The 11,683-nt window shown below is 41.2% G+C and overlaps 1 non-coding gene across 1 annotated transcript; it reads right to left on the bottom strand.

The window, feature by feature from the left end:
- Positions 1-2,155: 2,155 nt before the first annotated feature.
- On the bottom strand, positions 2,156-2,317 carry LOC115871890. The gene has a single exon (XR_004047532.1). It is a non-coding gene; the product is annotated as a U1 spliceosomal RNA (small nuclear RNA).
- Between the last annotated feature and the right edge of the window lie 9,366 nt (positions 2,318-11,683).

The following is an 11,683-nucleotide window of genomic DNA, read 5'->3' as shown; positions in this document are numbered from 1 at the left end:
CAAATGTCAATGTCAGAAAGGAGAACCACTTACAGCACCCATTCCTCACTACTGGCAGCATCACCACCCTTCTTGCTGTCCCCTGCCCTGACCCCTGATTAACGCCATTAGGTCTCTGCTCATACTCATCCCTCCTGGCCCCGCAGGGAATGCCTTCTTCCAGCCCCATACATTTAACTTCACTCTATTCTTTCAGTTCCAAGCCAAACATTACCCATCTATAGTTATGTACCTGGATGCTCTTTTATAACGTTTCTACTTTACTCCAAAAGTATTTGTAAGATGGCATTTATCTAGGCTTGCCTTGCATGGTGGTTATTTATGCCCACGTCTCATCGCTTCTGCTGGACTGTGCGCTCCGTGAGGGCAGGGTCAGCTTTCAAATAGCATGCACCTTGGCTGAGGACTTGGTACACCGAATGCACTGCATTCAAGTTAATTAAGTAGGTCAAATGAAACTGAAATTCATAGACATAAGTGACCTAAATTTTGGCCTTTAGAGATGCAATCTCATCATGAAAAGGACTTGAGGAAGACAGACCTACTTGTCTCAGAAAGAGGCAGACATGAACTGGACCATATCCGGAGCTTCCTGCTTTGTTGCCAGGAAGCAATTTGTAATTCCAAGTGGGCTGATCCCCGAGGTCAATAGTTCCCTGCATGCGATGTCAAGCCACCTCATGACGAGGATGGGAAAGTGTGGATATTGGTGGCAAGATCTGCTGGGGATCAAGGATTAACAGCCATGCGGCCATGGCAGATTCCCGGTCCTTTGTTTATAAAGCAGAAGCAGTACTTCCTCCCGTGGGGGACTATTTTGAGCAGTGGGGTATAAATTGCTGGAACACATTGCCACATTTTAACCTATGAAAATAATTTAATTTTTTTTTCTCTTTTCCTTCACTATGCTAAGAACCTAATTTCTATTTTATATGCAGACATGCTTTAAGGGAACAGGCGATGTCTTGCATTCTCTGAGTTTCTTGAAGTAGCTGGTAGAACCTAGGTTGCTGCGTTGTACCATGCGATCCCCTCTTCTGGCTTCAACAGAATGAGGTGGGAATTCTTTATCAATTCAATTTCTCCCATATAGAAACTTGGAGCAGTAGCCTTGAAACAATGAGTCAAGGGACTATGAATAATGTAGTTTCCAAGTTACCTAGAGTCACATGTGTGGACTCCATCGTTGATCAAAGCCACATAAGACCAAAAGTAGTAAACTTCTTTCTTTTAATATGGTCCAAATCACAGTCACAGCACCAGCTCTCAGTCCCTCCGTACTTCTTGATCCAGGGAATCCATCCACTCACATCCACCCCCTTTCCTTCATCCTTTTCCTATCACTCGTCTGTGTTCCTCCAGGGACTCCTCTCTGTGCCAGCGGGGTTCTTTCAAACTCTTCCAGAGAACTATGCAGGGATCGAAGCAGGTCATCGGACTGTGTAAATGAAATGGAAGAGGCCCATCTCCGTTACTTATCTCTTGTGCCATGGGTTGTATTCATGGCCACGGGTCCACTTGGCCATTTGTTTCACTGTCATGGGGAATTAATGTTGCATATTTATGTTTTCTTCCTTTCTGTGGGAGTAGGGTTGGGAAGATTTGGGAATATTGGGTGACCACATTTATTGGAGAGCCTTGACTGTCCTAATTTATAACATTTTTTCTAGCATACTAAGAAACAAGGTTTACTTTTATTCTCAATTACGAGGACCCACTTTCATTACCTATTTGAATCACTCTGGAAGAAGATGATTGGTTGTATTTTTTATCTTTCTATTATTATTATAACTTTCAAGGCATGAAAATGGCCTAAGGGTCTCAGAAACACAGAATTCCCATAATGAACCCTTATGTTCTCATTCTCTAAACATTGTTTTTATTACAGTAAAATATGCAACTCTTTATTTCATTTGTTCATAGAAATATTCAAAATATCTCTAAAGAGCCAACATTTGTGGACCTCTTCTTAAGCATTGAAAACAATAAAATCATTCTCTTTGTCCAGATCCTAACTCGGTTATATGCTCTTTCTTTAATGACATAAAAATCTGCTTAATCCTTCTATAAAAAATCATAACTCAATTATTTCCTCAGGTAAGCAATATATATTTTTCGGAGTAGGCTGTTTTCTTATTTCTTTTTCTTTTTAATGCAGGGGAAAGCACAGATGCAGTCCCCCACTATCACAAATTGTGCAGTCGAGTTTCCCACAGTTGGGGAAATCGCAGGGGTCAGCACATCAGAGCGCAATGGGTGAGCCTCACCCTGAGAAAACCACCTTCATGATCATGGTGTCTCCCCTGCAGGTAAGTAGACCGTTTTCAAAGTCATATCTTGTTTCATTTGAACTTTATCTGAAAAGTGAGTCTCCACACTGCTATATCTTAAATAATATTTTATATATATTTACTTTATTGAAGATACTAAGAAATTTTAAATATATATATTTGGTTCAAGACATTCTAAGGGACTAATACTAGAGTGGTTGGTATATAGAAGGAAGCGTAGCGGCATTGCGGTCTTGATGGAAATATTATTTTCACATTTGAGTACGCATGCACATGGGCATGTATTGTTGTGGTTACGTGTTGCTGAGTCAGCGCTGACTTGTAGCAACTTTTTACACAACAGAACTGAACACTGCTCTGTCTCTCACCGTCCTCGCGATCCTTGTCCTAATTTGAGTCCATGGTTGCAGCCCCTGTGCCTATTTTCAGTGCCTTTCAACCCGAGGGACTCATCTTGGGGCACTCTATCAGACAGTGTTCCACAACTATTCATCATTTCTCCTGTCTCTAATTCTTCAGAAGGAGAGAGCCCATTTCATCCTTCTAGTCTGTTCTTTGGAGGCTCCACTGAAACCTGCTTACCCAGGATGACCCTGCTGGCATCGGAAACACTGGTGGCCTGGCATCTGTTATCACAGCCACACACACACCATCACAGTAAGACAAACCGTGGGTGTGTGTATCTTACACGTACACAAGCTCATTTCAAAATTTATGTTTTTTGAAAGTGTTTCTCTTCTTTTACCACTTTGCAAATAAACATCTCAACCCAGACACTTTCAATTTAAAAATAGCATAACAAAGACAAATGAAATGACCACATAACTAGCACCGACTGTTGTTATATTGTTGGACATTAATGGAACAAATTAAATTTTCTTTTCAACTAGTTTTTCAAAAATATATTTCTGAGTACATAAAAAACAAAGCCCCAAACAATGTGTAAGGTCTCATACACTGCTGGCACTCTTTTTCAGCATGGCTGCCTCATTTTGACTTCACAAAAATTTAACCATGTCTTTTTTTTCTCCCCAGTTAGTTGAGTTTTACCTTACAAGATAAATATGATATTGAACTTGAAATATGTCTTACATATTTTTGTTTGCTTTTTTCCCTCCAATCATATTGGTTCCATCCAAAATATATGTTTAGGTTCCAAAATTCAAGTAATCATCTTCCAAATTGTGCAAAAGTAAAGAAAAAGATGTCAAAATGATATATTTATAATGTATAGTTTTCTTATACCAGAGACACCAAAGCTCAGGGCCTGTAGAAGCAAAAGCTTATGTGACAATAAAGTCCATAGTTTAAGGAACTTAAGTATAGATTTATTTAAGTAGCTTCTAAAATAAACGATTGGTTTGCTAGTTGCGAAGGGTAAAGTAAGTGAGGTATCCTGAAACTTTCATGGAGGTCACAATGGTTCAGTTATCCCTGAATTGTGCTTAATTTTGCTAATTTTGCATATTTTTACTGTTTAAATTCTTTCCCTTTTATTTATTTATTTATTCATTTATTTATTTATTTTTAAAACATCTTTTTAGGGGCTCATACAACTGTTATCACAATCCATACACACATCAATTGTGTAAAGCGCGTTTGTACATCATTCTCAAAACATTTTCTCTGCTGTTTAATTTTTATGCTTAGAATTTCCAGTTTTTTAACCACTAATCAATATTCTTAAATTCCAGATCATTACACTTTAAAATAAATAACTATGGTAAATCCAAAATAACACAAACACACAAGAATTCTCTGTACTTTCATATTACCAAGAAATTCATCAGTAGGAAATAAGAGTAAGCAAATTTTGTTTTGTAAACCCCGTGTTAATAAACAAACATTTGCCCAAATGCAATTTATAGAATCTGGTAACTTTTTGTTGCTGTTGTTGTTGCCAAGATGGCATAGTGGTTACGTGCTGGGCTGCAATCTGCTAGGTCAGCAGTGCAAAGCCACCAGCCACTCTGTGGGAGAAAGAGGAGCCTTTCCACGCCCCTAAAGAGTTACTGAAACTCCGCAGGGCAGTTGTGTGGGTCACTAGGGACAGACACTCTGAGTAGGCATGCACTTTATGGCAGTGAGCTATAAGTTTGAGTAGCTTTTTGTTGTTGCTTGTATTCAGTTTGGAGTAAAATTCAGTTTGGAATAAAAAAACCCAAAACTTTTTTTGGTACAATGTACACATCCAAAATCATGTCTCCTGCCCTCTCAATCTCTATGCCCCCTTGGGCATAGCTGCATCCAGTTTGAGAAGAAACATGAATTGGGCCTGGCATACCAAAACCAAACCAAATCAAACACCAGCCTCACTGTCATCGAGTCTGTGCCGACTCACAGTGGCCCTACAGGACACGAGTGGAACTAATCGTCCCTGTGAGATCACAAGACGGGAACTCCACCAGAGTAGGAGGCCCAGACTTCCTTCGGCTGATGCTCTCTAACTTGTGACTTTTCAGGGAGCCGCCCAACATGTAACCAGTGTGACACCAGTGCTCCTATGGTCTCATGTTTCGTTTGTTCTCTTCTTCCCATTGGCTGTATAGCTCCAGCCAATTGAACTGCAGTACCTTTGCACTACAGCCATGGAGGGGAGAGCCTCTGGGCAGAGGCTGACTGCCCAATTGAAGAGTCGTACTGTTTAATCTCATAGACCTTTAGCTTCTTTACCTATAAACTTAGGAAACGATTCAATACTTCCCTGGGTGACTATAAAAGTTAAGCTATTTAGTACATATGACCCTCAAACCTACCAGCTGCTCCATGGGAGAAACATTAGGCTTTTTGCTCCCATCAAAAGTTACAGCCTATGAAACCCCAAACAAAGACAATACATCTTTCTCCTGTGGAGCAGCTTAGGGTTTTGAGCAGCTGACCTTGCAGTTTATGGCCCAGTGAGTAACCCACTATCCCACCAGGACTTAAGGAAACCCGGGAGGGCAGTTCTACTCTGTCCTCCTATAGGGTCATGATAATTTGGAATTGACCTGGTGGCAGTGAGTTTTAAGTACACATTAGCTACTTAGAACTGTGCCTGGTACTTAATCAAAATTATATAAGGCTTTGTTACTCATCCCCGTATTAATCCAAGTACATTTGTTCTCTGAATCATTGTTGCTGGGTGTGACCTCTGTTAGGATGTGTGCAGCATTGCCCTCGGAGAAATCTTCTCATGTACTCCTGCCCTTAGCACTGGCAGTGTGGACCAGATGCCTCTGTGCTTATTCCATCATTCTGAATTGTAGCTGTCAGTTAACTCATTTGTCTTCCCCTGTAGATTACAGACAACTCAATATCAAACTGTGTTTTCTCAATACCTAGCTTACAGACATGAGGCTTTTAAGTGCTTTTAGACTCTCTGCATGTAATGTCCAGGGGCCACTGGATCTGCATTCTAGAGAGAAGAGTAGTCGAGAGATATGCATTTGGACACTCAACACAAACAGATGGCTGTAAAATTCTGACAATGGATGAGATTTCTAGGAATCTGTGTTTAAATGAGAATAGAAGATCACCCGGAAAGGACACTTAAGGCACACATTGAATAATGAGCAGAGGAAGAGAAGCAAGGATGCCCTGGTAGAAGAAGCATCATAAGGGTGTTGTCATGAATTCAATTTTGCCCCCCAAATATGTATCAGCTAGACGAGGCGATGGTGATAATTGGCAGTTACATAACAATATAATCTGGCAGCTATATCATATTGTGATCATCCTCTATGATGTGATCTGATATGATCATCTAATTGGCTGAGAGAAATAGGGTGAAATGAGCTCAGAGCTGATGTAGGGAAGTTTCCTCGGGGTGTGGCCTACTTATCCCTTTAGTGTCAAAGAGAGAAGCAAGCAGAACAAGAGGGATCTTCTAACACAAAGAAGAAGAGGGAGCAGACAGCATCTTTTGGAGCATCTTTTGTGCAGGGAACCTCACAGACCCAGGACACAGAGACAAAGAAAACCTTCCCTAGAGCATGGGGTCCTGAAATGATTTGGTCTACTACCCACTTTTAAGGGGTGGGGGGAAAGAACCCCAAAACTCAGCACAGCTTTGGCAATGAAAAACTATTTTTATTGTAGTCTGTCATCCATGATAAAGCGTAGGTATGCGATTTGCCATCCCCCTGCCTCGATTATTCCAGCACCTTCCAGGGGACAGCATTGACCGTTTTGGGAAATATTGCCCTAGAGCCAGCATTCTGAATTCAGACTTCTAGCCTCACAACTGTGAGAAAGAAAATCATGTTTGTTAAAGCTGTCTACTCGTGACATCTCTGTTAGTGCAATACTACTTAGCTAAAGAGGTGGTGTTGGACATTATCCATGGGGAGAACACATCTGAAAAATGCTCAAGAGGGAGTGATCAAAGAACAAAAAATAAAAGTAGATGAATTGCTGATCAATAGATGAGTAGATACACAAAGTATGGTGTATGCGCACAAGGGAATATTACACAAGGTTAAAAAACAACAATGAATCTGAAACATCTCGCAACATAGATGAACCTGGAGAATATTGATTTTGTTAGTAGGTGCCACTGGGTGACCCTACATACAACAGAGTGAAACTTATGTTGAGTTAAATTAGTCTATTACAAAAGGACAACTACTACTATAAAAAGTCAAGTAAAGGTTCTAACAAAGGGGGAAACAATTCTTTAAAGGTTAATAAGGGTGAGAGGAGGCGAGAGAGTGATTACCAACTAGAAGGCTAACTTGGCTGAAGGGAAGCTGCACACACAAGGGAGAGGGCAGCGCAGCATGATCAGACAAAGACAGACACTGGGAGAAGCACATGAGCTAAAGGAAACAAAGGTCAATATTATTACATACACAATCCTGAAATAACAGTTATAACTATCATTTAGACGTGGATACATACCCAAGCCAGACAGGGACAGGACGTCAAAGGGGACTGCATCCGTGAGTGTCTTTGGGTCTGGAAGGGGACATTTCTATTACGTATTTATATGCACTGCAAACACAGTCAGGAATATAGTAGAACCTTTACAACTACTCATCTCTGGAGGCTTTCATGTTGCTGAGATGCTGGAAGTTATACCCCTCTTATTTCACATCTCACCAGAGCCATTATGGTAGACAGAATTCATCAGAGTTTTACAGAATATGACAGACTGGGAAAGAGGACTTGACAAGCTACTTCTGAAAAAAAAAAAAAAAAAAGGCCGGTGAAAATCTTATGAATAGCAGGAGAACATTTTCTAATACCGTTCTGGAAATTAACTTCCGCAGGTTGGAAGGCACTCAAAACGCGACTGGAGTTGAACTTAATGAACTACAGCTTTGGGGACCTTGGTGTGCTGCTGTGGCATGGCTCAAAATACTCAAATAACTGCAACTATCAATAATCATATGGCGGAATGTGTAAGGGATCAATCTAGGAAAATTGGGAGTCATCAAAACTAAAATGTAATGCTTAAAGTTTGATATCCTAGATATTAGCAAATTACCACTAAAATGGACTGGCATTGGCCAGTTTGAATGAACAATCTGCAATATGCTAATGACACCACCTTGCTTGCTGAATGTAAAGAGGACTTGAAGCATTTAGTGATGAAAACCAGAGACTACAGTCTTCAGAATGACTCCCCAGTGTAAAGAAAGCAATAAGCCTCACAACTGGACCAATTAGCAAGATTATGATGAAAAGAAATGATTGGAAGTCATTGAAGTCATCCGTTTACTTGGATCTACCCTGTTTTCCCAAAAGTAAGACCACCCCCTCAAAATAAGACCTACTTACAGCTTTGCCTCTCACTGAAATATAAATATAAGGCATCCCCCCAAAATAAGACCTCCCCGAAAATAAGGCCCCCCGAAGCTACTGTAACTCTGGACTGTAGCAGTGGGCACCACCGTGCAGCTCACTGTTGGCCACAGCGCAGCTGGAGCAGACAGGAAGTGTGAGCTCTCTTAATAAAACAATAAACAATAAATGTGTACCATATTCTTCTTCATGGAAAAATAAGACATCCCCTGAAAATAAGACCTAGCGCATCTTTGGGAGCAAAAATTAATATGACACTGTCTTATTTTGGGGAAACAGGGTACAATCAATCCCTAGAAAGCAGCAGTCAAGACATCAAATGACATATTGCATTGGGCAAATCTGTAAAAAACTGATTTAAAGTGTTAAAAGACAAAATTCCACTTTGAGAACTAAATTGTGCCAGACCATAGTATTTTCAACCCTCTCATGAGCAGGTAAAAGCTGGACAATGAGCAAGGAAGACTAAAGAATTGATGCCTTTGAATTATGATGTTAGCAACCCTGAATATTGGACATACCATGAACTGTGAGAAAAACAAACCACTCTGTCCTGGAATACGCACAGCCAAAAAAGAACACTCCTTTGTCGCTTTCCTGGTGAGACTTTGTCTCACGTACTTTGGACATGGTATCAGGAGGGACCTGTGCCTGGATAAGGACACGGTGCTTGACAAAGTAGAAGTAGTGAAAAGAAGACCACCCTCGATTAGATGGATTGACACACTGTCAGCAACAATGGACTTAAGTGTAGCAACAATTGTGAGGCTGGTGAAGGACTCCCTGGGCTGTGTCTCCCTCTGTTTCACACAGGTCACTATGAGTTGCCACCTCTAACAATAACTCTAAGGGCAAGTTGTGAACATTTCTTAGTCATAACCTAATGTGGGATACTAACACTGAGGGAAATAGAACTGGGACTTATCCCCTAACTGGTACGGAGGGAATCTGGAAAACCAGTGTTCCACGGTAGGAAGGCCGCCACTCTGGTAGTTGGAGATACAGTCCAAGTACATTTTCCTGTGGTAAATCTATCTTTTCTACAGTTTCTCCCCTTAAAACTGTGCTGCTTTAAAGTGAGCAATGGTTGATTCTATCTCCCTACGAAAGCAGATGTTCCTATTGGCTCTATCTCTTCCCGCCATGGCATCCAACTCCTCTCATACCTTCCCCAAATAGTAGTTGGGCATGGGAAGACTCTCTCCTCCATCGCTTGGATTAAAAAATATTTGTCATAAGCCTGAATTTTGGGCTGTATTAATTTGGTCATTAAATTTCCCTTGACAGATTTAAATGTATAGAAAATAACCATGTAGCCCCAGTGGCTCTTTTGAATTTTACATATAAAACAAAAAGGGGAATTATGGGAAACAAAGATTTCTCCCAAGTTATCTCCCCCAAATATATGCCCAACTTAGCTGTTTGCTGCATGTGGCAAATGACTATACACTTGGAGGTCAAGAGAAGTAGGTCAGGGGTTATTCTCCCTAAGGGTTATCAGCCATCCAGAGCAAGCAGACCCCACTGTTTATCCCACAAGAGTAGGTCTCACTCCCTTCTGATAAGGATAGTAGTAAATTGTTTCCCTGAAGGAGAGCCCAGGGAGGTCAACCCACTCAAGGGTGGCCAAGGTTAGGCCGCCATCATGAACCTAGGGTACACCCCTCTAGTCACATATATACCTCTAGTTCCTCCCCTTCCTATGTGCACACCCCTAGCTCATCCCTTTCCTATGATGTGTATGTCTATTGTGCTGCCCCTTTCTGTGATGTGTGGTTACCTGTAATCGTGCCCCCCTAAGTAGATATACGCCTTGGTTAGCAATAAACGGGTCCCCTGCCCCACCTCACCTTGGCTCATGCTGTGTGTGAATCTGGCTGGTAAGATCATAGCCATCTAGGAGGTGAGCATGCTACTATGAAATGTGTCTGACTTCTTTATTTTAATCTCTTCTATCTCTCATGCTTTCTATGACTTTACTATAATCCTTATATATCTTAACCATACAATTGCGCCTATTGAACCTGTGATTTGTTGTTGGGGGCTGGCCTTTCCCCCCACGATCTAACAGCTTGAAGACATGAGTCACAGATGTTGAGGATTCAGGTCCATTGTCTTGGATATCACAGTCAATTCACACTAGATAGACCCCAAAGACAGTGTTCTAATCTACATCTTCCTTTGCTGGGTAGCAACTGGGGTCTTAAAAAGTTGTGAGTGGCCTTCTAGCATGTAACTATTGGTCTCTCCTCATCTATCCAAAAAAGAATGAAGAAAATAGAAAAAACATATAGAGGCAATTTGTCTAAATGACCAACAGACCACACCAGCCTCATCTTCCATGAGACCAGAACGCAATGCCTCCGAGCTACCACTTTAACTGCTCTGAAAGGGCCCTCATAGAAGGCCTGGGATATAGGGGGAAGAAAATATGGAAAAAACTCAAAATCATAAATTTAAAAAAAGAAGGAGTACTGGTCTATGACCCTTAATCACCCTACAATCCTGGAACTGAATGACTCCCCTCTTAATTTTTAGCCAGACCATAGACAGCCCTACAATGCAAATAACATGCAGTCCTTAGAGCAATGAGTTGTAGAGACCAAAAGGGTAGCATTTGCCCAGGACAGGATTGGAAAGATTGGAATTGATCAACACATGAGAAGTGGGAAGAGTGCTTTTACATTGTGGGAACTGCAATCAACGTCATAAAACAAAATGTATACTCATCGCTGAATAAAAAACCCATGTGCTTTCTTAACTTTCACTCAAAGCAAAATAAAATATTACAAACAAGACAGAGCAGAATAATGGAGGGAACAAAGGGTCAAAGGCTTTCAAAGGTCAAGGGAGATAAGAACTGGAAGATGCCCTTGACAAAAACAGGGAGCTAGTCAGTGGCTTTAACGTAGTGTCAGGAGCTTGGGAGAAGTGGGAGGCAAACATTAGTGGGATGGAGAATGCATGGGAGGTGAAGAACTAAGACCATGGTGTGCAGCCAACGCTTTCAAAGCCTGGCTGTGGAAGCAGAGAAAAAAGGTATGGCCCTAGGTAGAGATTCAGAGACAATTTATTTTTTAGTTATGGGGGAAATTTGTGCCTGTTTAAACCCTAAGTTGAAGGGGCTAAGAGAGAGAGAGAAGGGAAAATGCCTGGGAGAGGACATGGTAATGGAACAAGACCCTGAGTGGCTGGAGTAACGGGAAGAAGAATGTTTTATTTGTCCTTTTCTGTGTAAACAAGAAGTAAATCTATCTCCAAAGAGTAAGAGAGGTGGTGGTCCAGTCATGGAGAGATGGTGTAATTTTGTCTATCCACATGTCCATGGAAACATTGGCATCTGCTTGCCCACTTCCTTCTTGGTCTTTAAATCACTTTCACACTCTCGTGTGTACATTCATATACTTATTTATTCAACAATTGTTGAATGATGTCTACGTGACAGGCTATGGAAAATATTCTGGGCATAGAAGCGAAGACGCATATCCAGTAAGTATAGAGGACTGTACCTATGCCGGAGAACAAACTTTACTTGAACTATCATGTGACAGCCCTAGTTGCCTTGGTTTCTGGAATTAGCACATTAATGACATGAGCCATCCAGG

Source organism: Echinops telfairi, unplaced genomic scaffold, assembly GCF_000313985.2.
Source record: "Echinops telfairi isolate 266 unplaced genomic scaffold, ASM31398v2 ScPeMD7_7410;HRSCAF=8448, whole genome shotgun sequence".
NCBI lineage: Eukaryota > Metazoa > Chordata > Mammalia > Afrosoricida > Tenrecidae > Echinops > Echinops telfairi.
Note: the sequence above shows the minus strand (reverse complement) of the source record. Positions and strands in the feature narration are given on the sequence as shown.